Raw genomic sequence first — 22309 nt, forward strand, 5'->3', positions numbered from 1 at the left:
TGAGAGCAAGAAAAGACCTCAAAGGTCATCATATTTATAAATTGTAATGATGATGATGATAGTTGGCATTCATATACCACTTTAAAAATTATGAAACACTTGACAAATATCTCATTTTATCCTCATAATAACCTTTGGAGGTATATGTTATTATTATCCCCTAACTGAAGCACATAGAAGTTGAATGACTTGTCCAGGGTCACACAGCTAGGAAGTAGCTAAGGTCAGATTGGAACTCTGGTCTTCCTGATCTCAAGTTCAGTGCTTTATCCAGTGGGCCACCTAAGTACTTCAGAACTCCAGAAAGATTAAGTAAATTGCCCAAGGTCCTAATGGTATTAGGTAATACACCTAGGAATCAAACTTGGATCCTCTGACTCCAAATCCATCACTTTCCCCATAGTAACTCATTAAAACTCAATTCAAGCAGCAAGCATTTGCTACATAAAAAAGCCCTGTGTTTAGTGCTAGAGATAACAAAGGGGGAAAATGGCACATTCCCTCACCTCAAGGAGTTTATCATAGAGAGAATGTGGGCCAAATGAAACTTGCATTAATATTATATGCTAATTATTACATATAATTATATAACATACTATATAATTATTGTTAAGTAAAAAAGTGACAAATGGTATGAAGATGTGATGATAAAGAATTAAGGCCCCATCAAAGATTGCCTAATCATATTCTGTCTCCCCTATTAGATGGAGATCCATTTGCTTTTAAAGTGTGATACCTAATCCTTTTGACAGAGTGCTATTTTTTAGACTGTTACATGACTAAACAATAATTTAAAATATTTCTTGGAAAACATTATACATTGCTTATGCGAAGTGCAAAGTGCCAGGCTAGGCAAAAATGTGAAAATAATGAAGAGATAAGAATTTCATTATGAAACCTAGGAAAGATGTACTTTCTAGCCTACTAGTTTTACTTATGATAATAAGGAAGGGATAATAATACAATGAATTGGCCATGAAGTGAACAGTATCACTAACCTTGTTCACTTCATGAATTTGAGCTCAATAGGGATTCTAGGAAATTTGTTTTCACTAAAACTATCTGGTATATTCGGGGGTGTGCTGGAGCCAGCTTTAACCACTTTCACAAGAGCCAATTTTTAAAATTTCAGTATAATTATTTATACCTCAAAAAATCAATAAACAGATTCAATAAAGTGATTTATTGTTTTCTTGACTAAGTTTAAAAGAATGATGGAGAAAATGTTAGTCATGCAGGTTAAACCTAAAAGTATGTTGTGCACACATTTTTTTTTCAAGACAGAATGATGGTTGTTGCATATTTACCAGCACACCCCTGAATGTATACTTTTTTAAGAGTTGTGTTCAAAACTGCTACACGAGCCAAATATATCCTATTTGCTGCTTATCCACATTGAAACTTCTTTTTCTTTAAAATGAACATCACAAAATAAATCTTTGTCCCAGGGTTGGGGTTAGTAAAGTAGCAACTAATAAAATGCTTTTAAATAAAATTATAATGGTCCTGTTCTATATATGAGCATTAAAACAGCAAAAGAATATTCTTTAATGAATGAAAGCAAAAAAAAAGGAAGCTTATTTTTCTATAAATCTTTTTTTTTAATCAAGGAGAAAAATCTAAACAAAAGATTCCATCAAGGCTCTATGATTTAATTAGTTTGAGAAACTTCTAATATAGAGACTCCATCAACAGGGATCACAACCCATTGACTTAGTTACTAACTCTTTGTACACCAGCCCTAGAGGCTTGCTCAAGTCACAGAGAGGCAAATTGACTAGCTTTGAGTAACACACCTAGAAAGTGCCAGGGGCAGAAAATTAAACTTGGATTTTCTTGACTCCAAACCCAACACTATTTTTTTATGTCAGGCTGCCTGCTCCTCTAAAGACTAGGTTTTATTAAGATATATTAATTAAGTTTTGAGATTTCCAGTCTCACTGTAGACAGACTGATGGTACTATACAGGCAGCTCACATTCCCTGGTTTTCAGAACCCAGAAGACCTGGGTTCAAATTCCACTTCGGATACTTACGAACTATATCATGAAGCAATTCACTTCTCAGACACAGGGGGCAATTCTGTCTATGATATCATATAGACAGATGTATGTAACATTTGCTGTGACCAAGCGAGTTGGTATAACAATCAATTAAAATGAGTCTGGACAGCTCAACCATCAATGACACTGATAGAAAATGGATCATTATTTCCCCTGTTCTGGATATTTTTTATGCCAAATAAATTCCCAGGCCCCCCTCAGTTTACAAATTACAACAAGGCAGGTATGATGTCTCAGTAGAAGAGAAAATGGAGTATTTGAAGAGTGGCATGCTTATGAGCCAGTAAGGGCTAACTTAGAAGTGCATTATATGGTTGGAGAAGGGTATCAAACCCACTGTCTAGCATTCCATCCTTGAGATTTCTTTCTTTGGAGACTTAAAGGTTGTTCCTGTCTCAGAAATTTCTTTTCTTCTTTTCCTAGCCTGCCTTCCTTCCTTCCTTCCTTCCTTCCTTCCTTCCTTCTTCCTTCCTTCCTTCCTTCCTGTCTATGATTTCATCAGCGTAGAGGGAACTACTTAAGCCCTGGGCTAATTATGAGGCTATGGAAATGGAGAAATAAAAAGTAATGGAGAAAGATATTGGAAAGTTGGAGAACAGCCTAAATATTAGAGATAAATGTGAGAGAAGAATCAAAGCTCAGATGCCTGAGGGAACCAGAAGACAGAAGTGTCAGTGCTGAGGAAGTCAGAAAACAAAGGAAGTGAGGTAGAGGGGATGAGTAGAGATAATGAACTCCAGTTTTTTACATGTTTAGTTTTAGGTGATGGCAGAACATCTAAGTAAAAATGTTCTGTAAACAGAAAGAAATATAGGACCAGAGACAGAATGAGAGGTCAGGGCAAGACAGCCAGATCTGGAAATCATCTGTATATCACTGGGCATTGAAATTGAGACAAAAAAGAGCCATTCTACATCTCAGAGTGTTTCATTTTCCTTTAAAGGGAATTGCATTGGGAGAATATGTCTGGATATATGATTTACTAAATATTTTAATCACATTATAAATTTTTCTAGATTCCTGCTGTTTAATATATTACCCAGATTTAATGTGCTTTCACATTATGGCATATATAGAGTTCAGTATAAATCAGACCAAAATCAAGTTAAAGGTAACATGGCATAGCGAATAGGATGCTAGATTTAGAGTCAGGAAGACTAGGGCTCGAGTCTCACCTGAGACACTATCTGTGCAGCCCTAGATAAATCATCCAATCTCTCTTTGCCTCATTTTCCTTATTTGCAAAATGAAGGAATTAAATTCAATGGATTCTAATTTCCCTTTGTATTCTAAATATATAACTCAATGAATTATTCAGATTTTATCATCCATATGCATTAAATTATTGTATATTACAATGTCACAAAAAAAACAAGACTGTAGCTTGTAGACAAATTAGGGGAATAATTGGGCTGCTTGTTGGGAGAGGATATAGGAGTTGAGCAGTATGTGAGATTTCATCAGTGTTAAGATCTCCTGGAGTGAAAATTCAGTCCTTCTACCAAAGTAGATCGACATCTCTGTAACTTAATAGTTTTAAGAGACTTGCCCGGGGTGAATTAAGAGGTTGTAAGATGTTCCCGAAGTCACAAAGCTAGTCTATGTTAGAGGTCCCAGATTTACTTTGTATCCACTAGTCAACATCTCCTTAATCAAGCTATTATCTCCAATCAATCAATCAAGTAAATAAATAAGCTAAACAAGCTTATTATTTATTTATATAAATATATAAATATATATATATATTTTATTTATTATTATATATTATATTATATAAATATATTATATTAATATAAATAAATCATTCACTACCAGCCTATAGCTATTTTTTTTTAAATATCTTTATAAGAAAAGAAAGGTTTTCTGAAGGGCCTAATGAGTTCCTTAAAAATACAAAATGGAAGACATGAAGCTATGGAAGGAGAAAACACAAACTACTCAACTAGGCTTTTAGAGCACTCCACCCTCCATCTCCCATCTATCTTTCCAGAGTTATTTCACATTGCTTAACTTTGGGCACTCTAGATTCCAGTCAGCTGGGCTACCAGCTCTTCCCAAAACTCCACATGTCATCTGCCAAGTCCATGTTTTTGCAAAGACTGACCCTACGGCCAGAATGTATTCCTCCCTCCCAAATGAATCTTGCAATCCCTAGTTTCCTCCAGAGTTTAAATGAGGACCAGACTCTTTCATGAAGCTTTACCTGCCTCACCCCTAATTGTGTGTGCTCCATTTTCCTTGTCTCCCATCTACAATGTGTGCTCCTCTAGGGCAAGGATTGTTCCATCCTTGCCTTTGTATCCCCAGGGCCTAACATGATGGCTTGAGCATAGTAGGTACTTCATAAATATTTCTTGAATGGGATAATTTGCAAACAGCAATCCAGCACTTGGCACACTACCTGGCACTTAATAAAATTTATTAAGTGACTGAAGATGCCGACTCAGGTATTGAGGGTGCTAAGAAAAATAAAACAAAATGAAAAATACTTTTCCTTCATTATTTTTTCTTATTTTTGTGGGTACAAAAACTTTAATCCAAAATTTAAGCTTTTTTTAAAAAAGTACACACATAGTCAAGTCCATTTTTGTGTAAAACAAAACAGAATTGGGAGGGGTGTGACATACCAGAACCCTAACGCCCTCATGATCAAGTGTGCAGCAAGCTTTCAGCTATTTATTTGGAAAGTTGTAAAATATTACATTAATAACTTTCCTAGACTTTACCCTATCTTTACACAAAGATGAATCAGGACTCTTTTCTGCTGTTTATTGAATTGACAGAAGCCAGAGTATGTAAAGCTTCATTAAGGTGGAAGCTTTTTTTTCTAAAAACTCAAACTGAAGTAATCAAGCAAGAATGGCATATCCATCTATGCGTGGATCCCTTCCTCCTAAGACGCTTTGAAGATGGTTGAGTTTCTTCTTTGTTTGTGTAATTCATTGTCAAGAGCCATTGTTGGCGATGTAAATGGCAGAATATGCAAAGGAAATAGAACAACGTTAACAGATTCTGGCATGGTGTAGTACATTGCCTTTGGTGTAGGCTATTAAATATTGCTGGCTAGCATGTCAACTGGTAAGCAGGAACTGTTCCTGGATGATTCCTGCTTTTCTGTTCTAAATTACTGTCAAGTGTTTTCATTCATTTCAATTGAAGTCTATAATTTCTTTTTTTAAAAAGCTCTTTAGATTCCACATCTGTCCTTGTGATTTGAATTGCAGCTGAGAACCTTGGCAGTTGTATTTAATTCAGCAGACATTTATTAAATTCCTGTCATGTGTAAATAATCATTTTTACTAGCCAAAATACGTGATAAAAATAATACTATTGCTTTGAGCAAGTCACTTCACCTCTACAGGCCTCGGTTTCCTCATCTGTAAAAAGAAGGATGGACTAGATGATCTCTTCTCTCTGAAGTCCCTTCTAGATCAAAATCTATGACCCTGTGGTCCTGTGTCCACAGCTTCTATTCTGAATGGATTTTCTGCACACAGAAAAGGTGGGTTCCACTTTAATTTATCTTTGTGTAAGTATATTTCCTTCTGTGTTTCTCTCTTGTGTGAAATTATTCCTATATCCCTTCCCTCCTCCCAAAGTTAATCACAGAACTTCAGAGTTGGAAGGAATTTTGAGGTCATCTGGTCCAAACAATAACAGACCAAGAATGACCTCTACAATATTCCCAACAAATGGTCAACTAGCCCTCACTTGATGACTTATAGTGAGGAGATAAAGTACTTTGAAAACCTTGAAACACTATTAAAAAGCAGTCACTTACTCTAATGATTGTTATTAACTGCAAATCTTAACTTTCAGGTAGCTCCTTCAATAGTACTTAATAAATGTATATCAATGGAATCATTCCTTACATCTAGTCTCTATCTTCCCCATACAATTTCCATTCATTGCTCCTAGCTTTGCCCTCTGTAGCATAGCAAAGTAGGTTTAATTGTGCTTTCAATTGACAGCCCTTCAAGTATTTAAAGAACTTTTATTCTCTCCACATCTTCCCCAAGTTGTTTCGGTATTGCTTTCTATTTGTCAGTAGACTACATGGTTTCAAGGCCTCTTTCTATTCTAAATCACTATCCTTTGAACATTCTTGCTTTCTATCATGAATTATCTAGAACTGGAAAAAAAAAGACTGTTCCAGATGTAGATTCAAAAGGACAGAATAAATGGAACCACCACCTCTCATATTTCTGATGAAAATAAAGCCTCCCTTCATAGAGTCAAGGATCATATTAGCATTTTAGCTATACTATACTGATAGTCACATAAATCACTCAATTCTTTCCACCTAAACTATTGCCTAGCATCCTCCATATCTGTGGTGCTGACTTTGTGACTATTTTGAATGTTAAATTTCTAAATATTAAATTTAATCTTATTAGATTCAGCCAACATTCTAACCTTTTAAAACCTTCCAAGGATGTATGTATATATGCACACATGCATGTGCATGTTTACAAGCATGCATATATATTATAGTTATGCTCTTTTTTATAACCTATACCACATCCCAATGGCTTGCCCCACCACACCGCTGTTATCATAAAGTCAAGCAAAACAAATCAGTACTTTGTCCATGTCTGAAAATATACCCCTCATTGCATGCTTATAATCCAACAGCTCTATACTGAGAAGTAGGTGCCATATTTCACCATCAACCTTCTGATGGAATAAGAAGCTTCACTGATAAAAATTCTGACATCCTTCACTGTTGTTCCTTTTTATTACTTTGGTAAGTTGTTCTCCTGATTCTGCTAACTTCTCTCTAATCTTGATTCATACAAGTCTTCTCAAATTTCTCTGAATTCTTCATGTTCATCATTTTTACAATGTGATAATATCCTATTGCATTCCTCACATTGACTGTTCAACTATTTGGCTATATATAGACAATACATATAAGCACGTATATAGATGTGTGTATATATGGAAGTAAGTAAAATGGGATCATTTCCGCAGTTTTTTACCTCCTTTGGGTATATGCCTAATAGCAATTACATAGGTCAAAGAACATGTACAGCTGAGTGACATTTTTAGTAAAATTTTAAATTCTTTTCTAGAAATGTACAACTCCACTAATAATGCATTAAAGTTCCAATCTCCCTGTAGTCCTTTCAAGTTTATTATTTTTGTCCTCTTTATCAGTCCATAGGTTTCTCCTGCTCTTCTGGGTCTATTCAATTTAATTGAACAAAGCATCTTAGTATAGCAGATGGTACTGGGAGTAAGGAGATTTTTGTGTTTTAATTCTGACTCTATCATTAACTAGCTGTTTAACTATGAGCAAGTCAATTAACACCCCAAATCTTCTTTTCTTTTTCTATTCTTTGACATTTAAAGCTCTTCACTATCTATCTGTCTTCTTAATACATTACTCTCTTCCAAGAACACTGCAGTCCACCATAGATGCCTACTTGGGCACTCAAATTTTGTCTCCATCCTTTGCATCTGACTTTCCCTATGCCTAGAATGCTTGCCTCATCATCTCTGCCTCTTAGAAGTCCAGTTTCCTTTAAGACTCAGCTCAAATGCTACATTCTGCCAGAGGGCTCTCCTACGATCTATTGCTGACAGTATACTCCCCTTTAAGGTTAACATTTGTCTGCTCTGTATCTTGTATATACCTACTTATATACATGTTCTTTTCCACATTAGAACATAAGCTTCTTGAAGGCAGGGTCCATTTTAACTTTCTTTTGTTGTAAACCTAGCCTTTAGCATAGTGCCTGGAACATAGTAAGCTGCTTAATAAATGCTTGTTATTTCTCCTAGAGGAGATGGGAAGACATGAGATTAAGGACAAAGGAAGAGGGATTAAAGGGATGTCTCATCCTCTGCCAGCGGAAAGAAATATAAGAATGGGAGGTTATGGAGAGGAGTTCCAGTGGATGATAGAGGAGATGATACGGCCTCGATCTCAGTGAAGGAGCCAATGCCTTATGCTGTAATAATAGCATTTTAAGAATAATTATTGCTAACATTTACATTGCACTTAAGATCTGCAAAACACTGTATTTATACACATACATGAATATATGAATATGCACATATAAACATTATACATAGACCACTAGCATTATGAATTTAGATATAAAATACTAAAAAATAATACTAGCACCTCCTTCACAGAGTTGTAAAAATTATATCTATAAAATGTGTATGTGTATGATTTTCACAATAACCTTGTGAGGGAAATGTTAGTATTGTCCTGATTCAACAGATGAGGAAACAGATTATGAAAGAGGTTAAGTGACTTGCCCAGAGACATACAACTAGTAAATATATGAAGCAAGATTCAATTTCATGTCTTCTTGACTTCAACCCCTCTCCAATAAAAGTAGGGCTAGAATCTTCAAATAAGAGGAAAAGGTTTAATGTCAACATAAAGAATAAGTCAGGAAGTCAATAAAAGGAGTAAAAAGAAGTATAAAACATAATCCCTGTCCTCAGAGGGTTTACAATCTAATTACAAAGAGAAACCTGAAATAACACACAATTGAACACAAAACACAACTGTGTTCTAAATTGAATTGGTATGGGGTGGGGAACTTGCTGCCTTGAGGCCACCTGTGGCCATCTAGATCCTCAAGTCCATGAAGATCTAATTCAAGAATTTTATCAGCTTGAGAACATTATCTCAGTAATCCTAAAATTTTAGACCTGGAAGGGCCTCTATCAATTATCTATTCCAAATTTATCACTTGACAGATAAAGCTGAGCCTTGAAGAGATGAGCCAAATTCAAAGACCTAACAAGTGGCTGAATCACATATATACAAACGTAGGTTTTCTGAGGAAATATCTAATGTTTGTACAACCAAACTCTAGTTCTTTGAAAATATTGGAAATTGTTTATTTGCTTTAAACCTAGCAAAATTTTCAGAGTTTATACCCACAGTCCTTCCTAAGGACCATCTACAGCTTTCTAACTCTTCCAACATCTAACTCTTATACCCTGAGCATTGTACATTGCATTAATTTAGACTTCTATCTCCTCTTCCTCCCACCAGAACCTTTGATTCTGGCTCTAGAACTGTCACAGTACTAATAAGTCAGCTTTGACCTTATCTTGTTTGAATGCAAGCCTTTAATACACTTTGAAACAATTTCCATGCCAGCCCCTCCCTCTCAGCTTCTCCTCCCTTTCCAGCTCCTCTTTTTATGGCTTTAGTAAAATGTAAATTCCTTGGAGACAGATGGTCTTGCATGCTTGTATTTGTATTTCTAGAGCTTAGCATAATGCCTGTCATAGAATAAACACTCAATAAGTACATGTTATGTTTCTATCTGCCTGTTTGTCTATCAATCCACCTATGTGGGGTAGTTTGATGGCTTGGTGGATAGAGCACTGGGCCTGGAGTCAGGAAGAACTGAGTTCAAATCTGGATTCAGATACCTTCTAGCTGCGTGACCCTGGGAAAGTCAGGGTCTTTTACCCCTGTTTGCCTTAATCCACTGGAGAAAGAAATGGCAAACTACTCCAGTACCTTTGTCAAGAAAACCCCATGGACAGTATGGTCCACAGGTCATGAAGAGTTGAACACAACTAAAATACCAAACAACAAGCAAAATGATATATCTGTCTGCCTGTCTGTTTCTTTCTATCTATCCATCTATCTATCCATCTATCTATCTATCTATCTATCTACCTATCTATCTATCTATCTATCTATCTATCTACCTATCTATCCAATTTCTGTTAACTTGCAGTAGTTGTCAGGAAATTCAAATTTTTGGGGGTGGGCCAATCAGAAAAAATATAGTACAAAAGAGAGTATTAAATTATATTGCCTACAAGAGAGTATGCCATTGTATCCAAAAGAATGAAACAACATGGATAATTATAGTTGGGTACATAGCTGCCATACAAGTATATTTGAAATCTAGGTCTTTACCATTCACTGTACCTTGTGGGTAATTTCCTTAATAATACTCAAGTGTCCTGAAAGCATTGATGACTTTCCCAAAGGCTGTAAATTACTCCTAGGGTATCTTAATCTTTTGGTGAATCTGGCTCAATGTATTCTAAAAACATAGATGGGTGAAGCAAGTCTGAATCCTTGGCACCAACAGCTTATGGCAAATACAAGAAAACTCTAAACCTTCAACGTACTAAATGTTGTGCAATTTGTTTGGTAATGAACACAGTGGAAGTGCTGGAAGTACTTCTCTTTGGTTTTAGACTTATTGAGGAGAAAGGACACTGAACCTTGAGACTGGTTTTCTTGACACTGGATATATCCATTTCTTCCAGGCAAAGTTAAGGATGAATAAGTAAGCTGTTTGTACTTGATAAGTATGTTAATGTTGAGGTAATAAGCTGTCTTTTTTTTTCAAAATTATTTCTGCCACTATCATAGTAAGTGTGTACCTAGTTCTTTCAAAATGTTCTTGGCTCATGAATTTCTCTTAACATATATAACTGCATATTCATAAAATGTGAATGCATTCAAGCAGAGAGTTGGAGATAGAATTAAAAGGCACTGAAAGTGGTGGTCATTGAACAATATTAAAATGACTTTATCTTAGGAGATAACTAGTTCTCCAGTGGGAATCATTTAAAAAATACTGCATTTATAGTCAAATCATTGACTTGTTAAAGCAAAAAAACAAAACATGTCAAACAAGGGGAAAGAATACAGATTAGAAAATGTTACTGTATTGAGTTACAGCTGCTCCAACATTACCTACTTATTAAATAGGCTGTCAATTGTAGAAAAGGGGAAATGGACAAAATTAAAGATATCTATTCCATTTCCACTTCTTAAGGGAATTTAATTGACATAAACCAGTTGATGTGAGGAGACTAGAAATGCTCAGAAGTTGTCTCTGCCAAATGGAAAGAAATGGTAGCCAAGGGCAATACTGATTTAGAATAAAAGCTCATTGGCAAAATTTCATGAGAGATAATAGAAGTATTATAGCTTTAGACAATGAAGAAAAAGGGGAAAAACTTAAAAGATATCTAGGCACAAGAACTTATTTATATTACCCTGAAAGTGTCTATGGCTAAAACTGGAAAGAGAAGAATCAATAGATATGGAAAATCACAAATATTTTCTGGTATTTATATGTAATTTCTCTCATTAGGTATTCTACTATCTAACTATCACTCTCACTATCAAAGTAGGTGAAGTCTAGAGGAACAACTGGATATGACCAAATTCATGCAAAAGAAATCATGCTGGGGGCAACACAATTTTAAGGGCTCTCCAGAACTGGATATTCAAGGTTTCTCAAGAAGGAAAAGATTCTTTAAAAATGCAAAAGATAACAGATAGTACTACTACCAGAGGATAAAAATACACTAGTAACTAATGAGTTGCATACCCACTTTCTCATATCTATAAGATTATCTCAGAAAAAAAAAAGACAAGATAACTTTAATGATTCTCTAGATTTCACTATCAAGTGAGGCACAGATAAATGCTTGCCAAGAGTGTATTCCCACTATCAGAGAAAATGTCCTGCACAGAGCCTCAATGGAAGAGAGAGTCCCTCTATATATTGAAGTCCTTCACTTACTTCTCCTTCAGATTGATTGCAGCTCAATCAGTCAAAAAGTATTGATAAAGGACCTTCTATGTACCACTCATTCTGTTAAGCACTGGGTATTCAAAAAGAAAAGACCTCATGGAAAAAAAAGAGAGACCTTTGACCTCAAGGAGTTTACATTCCACTACAGGAGACACCATGAATATGTAATATAAAATATAAAAGGTAATCTTTTGAGGGAGGCACTAGCAGGTGTGGTGATCAAGAAAGGCCGTATGCAAAATGTTGTGCTCACATTGAGTCAGGAAGGATAGCAGTGATTCCAAGAGAGGGAGCTGAGGAGGCAATGCATTCCAGGCATGAAGGACAGCTACACAAAGGCACAGAGATGTTGCTAGTACTGTTAATTCTGTCTTCAAAATCTGTATAATATATGCCCCCTTTTCTTTCTTCTGACATTGCCACCACTTTGGTTCAGTCCTTCTTCACTTCACACAGACTATTTTTTTTCTTTTAAATTTATGGAGTAAAACAAACATTTATGGGGCAGCTAGGTGAAGTAGTGGATAGAGCATTGGCCCTGGATTCAGGAGGACCTGAGTTCAAATCTGACCTCAGACACATAACACTTACTAGCTGTATGACCCTGGGCAAGTCACTTAATGCCATTGCCTAACCAAAAAAAAAAAAACCCAAAACAAAAAAACCCTGAAAAACCCCCAAGCATTTATGTAACAGTATAAAAAAGATGATTGCACATGAAACTGCAAATCTATTATGTACAAATTGTTATTCCTTTTAAATATACAATGAAGTTGTCATGTAATTCCCCTCCATTTTTTCTTTCCTTCCATTCCCCACCCTAGAGATAGCTACCATTAGACACAAATAGGCATATGTGTGTGTGTGTGTGTGTATATTTATATATGTATATATATATCATAATATATATATAATATATATTATATATATAATATATATATTGTGTGTATATATATATATATATATGTGTGTGTAAAATCATTCTATACATACTTCTATTTATCAGGTCTTTCTCTGGACACAGAGGCTATTGCTATAGCTTACTAGTTGGTCTTCTTACCTCCAGTCTATCCTCATTCCAGTCCATCTTCCATTCAGCTGTCAAACTGATCTTCCCAAAGCACATATCTGACCACGTCACCCTCGCATTCAATCAACTCCAGGATTTCCCTATTACCTCCAGGACCAAATACAAAATCCTCTATTTGACTATTAAAGAACTCTCATAATCTGGCCCCTCCTTAACTTTCCAGTCTATGTGTCCAGAAAAGGACTGATAAATAGAAGTATGTATAGAATGATTTTACATATGTGTGTGTGTATGTGTGTATGTGTGTGTGTGTGTGTGTGTCTGTGTGTGTATTTGTGTCTAATGGTAGCCATCTCTAGGGTAGGAAGGGGTAGGGGAGGGAAGTGGAAAAAGGGGGAATTTATATTTCCTTCCATATACATTACAGTCTAGTAACACTGGATTTCATGTCATTCCTTGCACAAACTATGTAACAGAAGGACATGTGATCAGCAAAGTTGTTTACTGTTATCATGGTGGATGCATGGGTAAAAATCTAAATAGGAATGGCATGACCTATGGGCCATGAAGTTTCCCTGTCTTTGAATAATATTGTGCTAATTGCATTGTATCCCTGACACAATGCATAAGGTTCAATAAGATCCAGTGTCATTGAAAATAGATTGTCCTGGGCAGAGCCAAGACGGCAGAGTGAAAGCAGTGACTTGCTTGAGCTCTCCCCCAAAACCCTCCAAATACTCATAAAAAATGGCTCTAAACAAATTCTGAAGCAGCAGAACCCACAAAAAGACAGAGTGAAACAAATTTCCAGCCCAAGACAACCTGGATGATTGATCAGAAAGGTGTATTGCTGGACTGGGAGCACAGTGCAACGCGGAGTGGGAGTGCAGGCTGCAGCAAATGTGGAGCAGGCCTCAGAGGACTGAATCGCCGGCAGCTGTGGAGGTTTCCAGACTCCTCAATCCACAGATGACAAAGACAACTTAGAAGGTCAGTGGGAAAAGTCTGTTTCTGCCTTGCTCAGAGAGGAAGGCGGGATTTCAGCACCAATCCCCAGAAGCAGCCCTGGTGGGGGGCAGCTGCTTCCCAAGCTTCTGGCCCACAGACTGAGGAGGAATCCAGTGGCTGATCAGACAGGGACTGCAGGGATTTCTTTGCCAGTGCTGAGGCAGGAATCTCTTGCTTTGCTCCTGTTTGGATCAGGGTCACAGTTCTGGGTGGCAGTGCTGGGGTGAAGAGGAGCACTGGCAAGGTGGAGCTTGTAGTGGCTGTGAAGAGGAGCCCCTCCTCACAGTTACAGGACAGAAATGAGTACTTGTGGTCACAGGCCAGGAAAGGAGTAAACATCTCGCCCCTTATCATACCACCTTGGAAGAACTGAAAATTTACAGGTCCCTACAAGTATCTCTGAAAACAGCTACACAAACCCCTGAAGCTTGGGACAGTACACTCTCCACATTGGAAGCAGACTCTTACCTTAACAAAGAGTTTAAAACTAAAGTAATTGGCTGGCATCATGAGCAAGCAGCGCAAAAAGAGTCAGACTATATTATCTTACTTTGGTGAAAAAGAAGATCAAAATATACAACCAGAAGAAGACAACAAATCAAAGCTCCTACATCCAAAGCCTCCAAGAAAAATATGAATCAGTCCCAGGCCTTGGAAGAGCTCAAAAGGGATTTTGAGAAGCAAGTAAGGGAAGGAGAGGAAAAACTGGGAAGAGAAATGAGAGTGATGCAAGAAAATCATGAAAAACAAGTCAACAGCTTGCTAAAGGAGACCCAAAAAAATACTGAAGAAAATAACACCTTAAAAAACAGCCTAACCCAAATGGCAAAAGAGGTCCAAAAAGCCAATGAGGAGAAAAATGCCCTAAAAAGAAAAATTGGCCAAATGGAAAAGGAAGTCCAAAAGATTACTGAAGAAAATACTTCCTTAAAAATTAGAATAGAGCAATTGGAAGCTAGTGACTTTATGAGAAATCAAGACACTGTAAAACAAATCCAAAAGAATGAAAAATTAGAAAACAATGTGAAATATCTCATTGGAAAAACAACTGACCTGGAAAATAGATCCAGGAGAGAGAATTTAAAAATTATTGGACTATCTGAAAGCCATGATCAAAAAAAGGGCCTAGACATCATCTTTCAAGAAATTATCAAGGAAAACTGACCTGATATAGGAGAACCAGAGGGCAAAATAGAAATTGAAAGAATCCACAGCTCTCCTCCTGAAAGAGATCCCCAAAGGAAAACTCCTAGGAATATTACAGCCAAATTCCAGAGTTCCCAAGTCAAGGAGACTGCTAGAAGGAAACAATTCAAGTACTGCGGAAACACAATCAGGATAACACAAGATTTAGCAGCTTCTACATTAAAGGACCACAGGGCATGGAATATAATATTCTGGAGGGCAAAGGAGATAGGATTACAACCAAGAATCACCTACCCAGCAAAACTGAGTATAATCCTTCAGGGGAAAAAATGGTCATTCAGTGAAACAGAGGACTTTCAAGCATTCCTGATGAAAAGACCAGAGCTGAATAGAAAATTTGACTTTCAAATACAGGACTCAAGTGGAACATGAAGAGGTAAACAGGAAAGAGAAATCATAAGAGACTTATTAGGAATGAACTGTTTACATTCCTGCATGGAAAGATGATATTTATAACTCATGAGACCTTTGTCAGTATTAGGGTAGTTGAAGGAAAAAAATTATATGTATGTTTATATAGATAGGAAGATATAGGGCACAGGGTGAGTTGAAGATTAAGGGGTCATATCTGGAGAATAAAATTAAGGGATGAGAGAGCATGATACTCGGAGAAGAAGAAAGGGAGAGGTAGAATGGGGTAAATTATCTCACTAAAAAAAACAGAAAAAAGAAAAGTCTCTCACAGTGGAGGGGAAACAGGGGAAGGTGAGAGGGAATGAGTGAATCTTATTCTCCTAGGATTTGGCTTAAGGAAGGAATAACATTCAATTGGGTATGGAAATCTGTCTTACCCTACAGGAAAATAGGGGAAGAAGGGGACAAGAGAGCAGGGGGATGATAGAGAGGAGGGCAGATTGGGAAAGGGGGTAATCAGAAGTAAATACTTCTGAGGAGGGACAGGGTTAAAAGAAAGAATAGAATAAATGGGAGGGCAGGATAGGATTAAGGGAAATAGAGTTAGTTTTTCACAACATGTCTACTATGGAAGTATTTTGCATAACTGCACATGTATAACCTATATTGAGTTGTTTGTCTTTTCAATGAGGGTGGTGGGGAGGGAGGAAGAGAAAATTTGAAACCTAAAGTTTTAAAAACATATGTTTAAAAAAAATGTTTTCACATGCTACTGGGAAATAAGAAATACAAGAGATGGGGTATAGAAGTCTATCCTGCCCTACAGGAAAATAGAAGGGGAAGGGGATAAGAGAAGGGGGGAGAGATAGAAGAGAAGACAGACTAGGGGAAGGGATATTCAGAAAGCATGCCATCTTGGAGTGGAGGGAGGCGTGAGTTGGGGTGAAAATTTGGAACTCAAAAACTTGTGGAAGTGAATGGTGAAAACTAAAAATAAATAAATTTATATCTAAAAAAAATAGATTGTCCTAAGTCCCAAGATGAAGAAACAAACAAAAAAAAAAGTAGCAACAACAAAAACTCTGTATTTATAATCAGAAAGCAGAAATTCAAATCTTGTCTTTGGTAATTACTACCTGTATGAACTTGGACAGGTTGCTAATGTTGTATTTTCATTTATTTTGTTAAATATTGCCCAATTACATTTTAATAGGATTCAGTGTATACTCAGGGGTATTGCAGGTGTGGGACATGGTGTTTTACACCTCTGGACAGTGGATTCAAAAAGACTTGAATTCAAATACTTCCTCACAGCTTTGTGAATATGTGAAACTCAGCCTCAGTCTGCCCCAGTTTCCTCATCTGTAAAAATGGAGATAATAATAGCTCCCATCTCCCAGGGCTATTGTGAGGATCAAATGAAATAATACTTGTAAAATGCTTTGCAAACCATAAAATGTTATATAAATGTTAGTTATTACAATGCATATCTGTGGCCATATTTTAACTCATGTATTCCTGACTCCAAGTGTGTGCCTTGTGAAAATTTGACAAACATATCATCTATGCCTTTATTCAAGTCACTGTCAAAATATATTCTCGCTGTAAAATTCTACGATCCTGGCAACCATTTGCATGCAAGAAGTGATATAAAAGACATCAAATACATGTAGAAGCAGAAAAGCAAGTGGACTGGATATATAGTGAGTGTGAGATATAACACATGAAAGTCCAAAGTGTGTATTAATAGCCATTAACAGCTATAATACATTCTATACAATATTATAACAATCAAAGAATGGTCTCTAGAATATTTAGTAGATCCTCAATGGAATATTTCTTTAAAGACATGGGCAAGGACTATATAGGATGAGAAAGATGAGTTGTAGCAACTGGATAGCAGAGTATGCAGAGTGTCAGACTCCAAGTTAAGAAGACCTGAATTTGAAAGCTTCCACAGAGATCTACTATTTATATCACTGGGTACATCACTTAACCCTTTCAGCATTGGTTTCCTCATGTGTAAAATGGGGATAATAAAAGCACCTACCTTATAGTATTGCTATGAGGATCAAAAGAGATAACATATGTGTGTGTGTGTGTGTGTGTGTGGTGTATGTGTGTGTGTGTGTGGTGTGTATCAAACCTTAAAGTGCCATATTAAAAATAACTATTACTATTATTATTTGCACCAGTGGACACAGAAAACTCAATGATGAGACCATGGTTCCACTGAAGCATTTTAAAATGGATTTAGGAGAGTTTTCCTTGATAGGACCCAGAACTGTTCCTCCTACAGTAATTCTGCCTTTTTTGCCCTTTGGAAATATTATCCTAGTCCATAGGTTACCTTCCAAACAAGTCATTTTGAGTTTGTTCTGGAAAATCAGATACTACTACATTTCACTATGCTGGCAATACAGGAGGAAGAATAAATTGGAGGAAACTGCTGCTTATTACAGACTTAATTGACTGGAATGGCATTCTTCTTTCAGCTTGAATCCTTGTAGTTCCACAATAATCACATTCCATTAAAATGATTTATGTTATGGAAATATATTTAACATGCAGAAGGAAAGCAAATAAATATTGTAAGGTCTTTGAATAAATTAAAATGAACAATTTATTTATAATCATACTCCCTTCTACTTACTGTACTCTTTCATTACTTTAACTTTTCTAAGGCCTATGAATCATTCATTTGGCATTGAGACTTAAAAAAAAATTAACCAGTGCAATTTTTGTTGATTTTCCTGATGTATTGAAGTTTCTTAAATATATATAATGCATATAAGCATTAATTAATGGTGATATTTATTGCTAAATTCTGTTTTAATGAATGTATATTCATTAAGTTATCCTTGTAATAGATGAGATTCTCATTGCAAGAATCATCCAAAGCTCTCGAAACAGATTAGTCAAGGTGAATAACCTCTTGAACGCTACTAATCCACCATAAGGTTTGTGGCAGAAGCACAGTTCCCAAGGTTGTAATGACGTCTTTAGGATGACTTTGCAATGACTTTGAGTATCTTTAAAACAGATTAATTTTATTCTCCAAATAAAACAAAACTGAGAAGAGAGAGACTAGCACTAACATTGGTTTTCCATTTACTGACCACTCAGAATCTCAAGAAACCTTTTTTTAAAAGAGATGAGTCACAGATAAGTCAAAATGTAAATTCAGGGTTTTTTTTTTCACTAAACCTCAATCTCCACCAAAACCTACATTTTAACTCCACATACAACACAGTAATAGCTTGTTTTTTGTTTTATTTTGCTTTTTGGTGAGGCAATTGGGGTTAAGCTACTTGCCCAGGGTCACACAACTAGTGTCAAGTGTCTGAGGCCAGATTTGAATTCAGGTCCTCCTAACTCCAGAGCTGATGCTCTATCCACCGGGCCACCTAACTGTCCCTATTTTTTTTTTTTGTAGAGGCAATTGGGGTTAAGTGACTTGCCCAGAGTCAAACAGCTACACAGCTAGTAAGTGTTATGTGTCTGAAGCTGGATTTGAACTCAGGTCCTCCTGACTCCAAGGCTGGTGCCCTGTCCACTGCCCCACCTAGCTGCCCCCAACATAATAGTAGTTTTGAAGTTTGAAATCATGTGCATTTGTATTCCAGGGTTTTCAGTTGTTAAGGAGGGAAAAAAAAATAAATGGCTTTACCAATAGGATGGACATTTAATCCTGGGATTTATTTCAAACTTTTTAATTAGTCTCATTAGTTACATACTAAATCACTCAATCAGATCATGGAATCCATAAAACCTTGTTTCCATTAGATTCTTCTGACTTTAGATCTTCTCCCTTATGCTCATCTATTGCCAAAATAGTGAAATATACTGGTACCTAATTTTGCAGAATGAACCTCAATGTGTCTGTATGGGAATTAGCAGCATGGTTTAGGAGACTAGTCCCAAGGGAAAATAATCTGAGAAAGAATTATCTTAATCCTGACTTAATCTCCTCACCCCTTTTGGAACTACAGAATCTCACTGTGGGCAAGAACCTTCTTTTTTACTTCATTTAAACCTCCCCAGAGCACCTGGAACATAAATGTAATAATACATTATGGTGAAATTTGCTCATGCCCATGACTTTGCAGAACAGTTAACAAATTCATGAGTGAGGGTTCTTTTTAAGAACCAGTGTGAAAATAATTACTTATTTTAAATAAGCACAGGTGTTGCCACAAAAAAGATACTGATTGAATCTGGAGTCCTTTAAAGAAATTAAAGAGCATAGAAAATCCAAAAACACTTTCCATTATTCACTGCCACAAATGGCTTTAACTAGAACATAACATCTTACTTAAAACACATGATTAGGCTTAAGAAGACAAGCATAAACAATATCTGAGTTCACAAATTTACCAATTACTTTGTGGTAGGCATTACTCTATGTTTGGTCTTTAGCCTTAGCAGATATACTCTGTACCTCTTAATGTTTGCTTCTGTTATTTTATATAGAAAATATCAAGGCATTCTGGTGAACCAAGTGCTTAGTGGTTCTCTTACTCTTATCTACATTACAGAAAAAAAAAAGGAGAACTAAATCTGCCTGGAGTCATGGCTAGACTTGCTTTGAAGGCATGTCCTTAGGATATTCCAAAAGAGTCAGATTGCTTCTGGAATGAAAAATCCCAAGTCATTTTTGTCCTACTTTGAGTAGAGGAGAAAGGAAATGAGCCTATTAACCAACCGGTCACAGGGACATCTCCCAATAAGCAAGGACATTTCATTATCATCATTATCTCAAAAAAATGATGTCCTTAGTAGTTATTTTTTGAATGAAATTTGCATTAAGAGGCACAATTACATAGTGGATAGAGAGCAATCCTTATAGGTTAGAAGACCTGGTTTCATACGTGCCTTTGACACATACTGGCTGTGTGACACCAGCCAAGTCACTCCATTTTCCATTACAACTTTCTCAGACTTTAAGTTGCAGCAAAGCTGTTGACCTCCATTGGGAAAAGCATTTTTTTCATCTAGGAGCAACCTATACCAATAAAATCAGAGGACTAGTACCCATCCCTATTCTCATTTAAAGGCTATGTTGATTTACATGGCATATTTTAATATGAAACTGTCAAGTATACTAGTAAAAAAAAATACCAATTTCTGTGAGGAAAAAAATAAAAATATCTCAAATCTGAGCAACTGAATTTATAAATGCAACTGAATTTAGGGAACTAACTTCAAATCCTTCATTTCTTCCCCCATCCTAACAAATCTTTCCCTGGATCCCACCATCCCTGCAGACTATCATCTTGCATAACTCTCCTACTTTTCTCACCAAAAGTTCTTGAAAAATCCATCTGTGCTCATTACCACCACTTCCTCTCCCTTCACTCTCTTCTTCACCCTGTGTAATCTGGTTTCTGACCTTAACGCTCAACATAAATTACTTTCTCCAAAGTTACCAATGCTCTGATAGTTAAATCTAATAGCCTTTTCCAATCCTGACCCTCCTTTATCACTTTGTTGCATTTGACACTGGTGACCAATGTCTCCTCCTGGATACTTTCTTCTTTAAGGATTTTCAGGCCTTTGTTTTCTCCTGATTTTTCTCTTCCCTTTCTAATATCTCTTTCTTCAATCTACCAGTGATAGACTCATAGTAGGCACAAAACAAATGCTTTTTCATTCATTCATTCATTCAATAAACATGTTTTCACTGGATAGATCTCAGCTCTCAGCTTTGGAATGGACTTCCTGCACTAGGTGAAAAAAAGCTTTGAACTGATAAGATAAACTATTGACATTGGGATCAACTGTTTGTACATGATTTAATCTAGACGAAGGGGAGAGGAAGGGTTATAAGAAAACACCTTCTTTTGAAAGACTTCTGTCCACCCAGGTCAACACCATTGTGTGGCTTAGAAGTCACCTTTTGTTAAAACATAAAGAGAGAAAACAATAGAAGAAAATTTTTACAGAAACTTCTGCCATAAGACTTGTGAATATTAAAAATGCAGATAAAACCTCACACAAATGAATGGATTTTCAAATGAGCATGATAAAAAAACTTCCAAAGAAACAAAAATCTCTTGGTTCTGCATCTTGCTGGCTAGTAAGTGGAAAAGGAGAGCACAAGCAACTATACCCCAAAACAAAATGACATCCAATTAAAATTCGAAAAGAAAAGATATGTTAGTTTAAAAAAAAGATGTAAATCTTAAAAGGTGAAAAGCTAGGACACTGAATATTGATTTTTTTTTTTAGCTGAGCACAGTTACTACACTGGAGGACCTATTTGAGTTATTTGTTAGTGTTAGAGTTTCATTTTTTCCACAGACTAGTTACATTAGCTCTTCTTTCTGAGCATCTGCTAAAACTCAAGCCAGTTTTAACATCCTGCAGAGGAGTTAAGGATTATTTGCTTTTATATGGTTCGTTTATGCTTGTGGTATGTGATAAAGGTGATGATTTCTTGACCTAGCAATGTAGATGGTTTTTTTCCCCCATTAAAAGCTGTAGAGAAAAACTTATAAATCACTGTGTGGCCTTATAAATCATGATGTGTGTGTGTGTGTGTGTGTGTGCGTGTGCGTGTGCGTGTGCACACATGTAAGTGTGTATATGTGTGTGTACAGTTTCCTTGCCAGTTTGTACAAGAATAAGTAATAAGGCATATGAACATTCTTATAGAATCAGAGAAAATTAGTATGTTTAAGAAAGAATACCAAACTTTGTCTACTCAAAAAAATTATAAATATATATGTATGTATATATATATATACACACACATATTTATTTAAATTTACATGTAATTTAATTAGTTAATGTATTTATTTAAATTTACATGTAAATATGTAAATAATGGTAACAACTCTGTTTTTGTTTTTGCTTTGTTTTGTTTGGGGGGGGTGGTGAGGGAGCAGATAGGTCAAAACAACTCTGCTAAAGTTGGCAAAGCCTCTCCCATACCATTTTATAGGAGATTCTCTATATTCAGTATCATGATCTTGTTTTAAATGATGTTTGTTATTTGGTGAGCACCAACAGAGAGTGTATGGGTTGTAGAGTTGAACTTGTGCAGAGCCATCTTCCTAAAATGTGTGTTAGGTCAAGCTTTGAAATAGGAATGAA

At 36.2% G+C, this 22309-nt stretch overlaps 1 protein-coding gene and 1 pseudogene across 1 annotated transcript in view; both read right to left on the bottom strand.

Annotated features, from left to right (window-relative positions):
* The window catches only part of ANGPT1 (angiopoietin 1), a 327917-nt gene that overhangs the window by 260387 nt on the left and 45221 nt on the right, over positions 1-22309 (bottom strand).
* The window catches only part of LOC144457205 (ribonuclease H1-like), a 32724-nt pseudogene that overhangs the window by 5841 nt on the left and 4574 nt on the right, over positions 1-22309 (bottom strand).

This window comes from Phascolarctos cinereus, unplaced genomic scaffold, assembly GCF_003287225.1.
Source record: "Phascolarctos cinereus isolate Bilbo 61053 unplaced genomic scaffold, phaCin_HiC Scaffold_4;HRSCAF=312, whole genome shotgun sequence".
NCBI classification, from domain to species: domain Eukaryota; kingdom Metazoa; phylum Chordata; class Mammalia; order Diprotodontia; family Phascolarctidae; genus Phascolarctos; species Phascolarctos cinereus.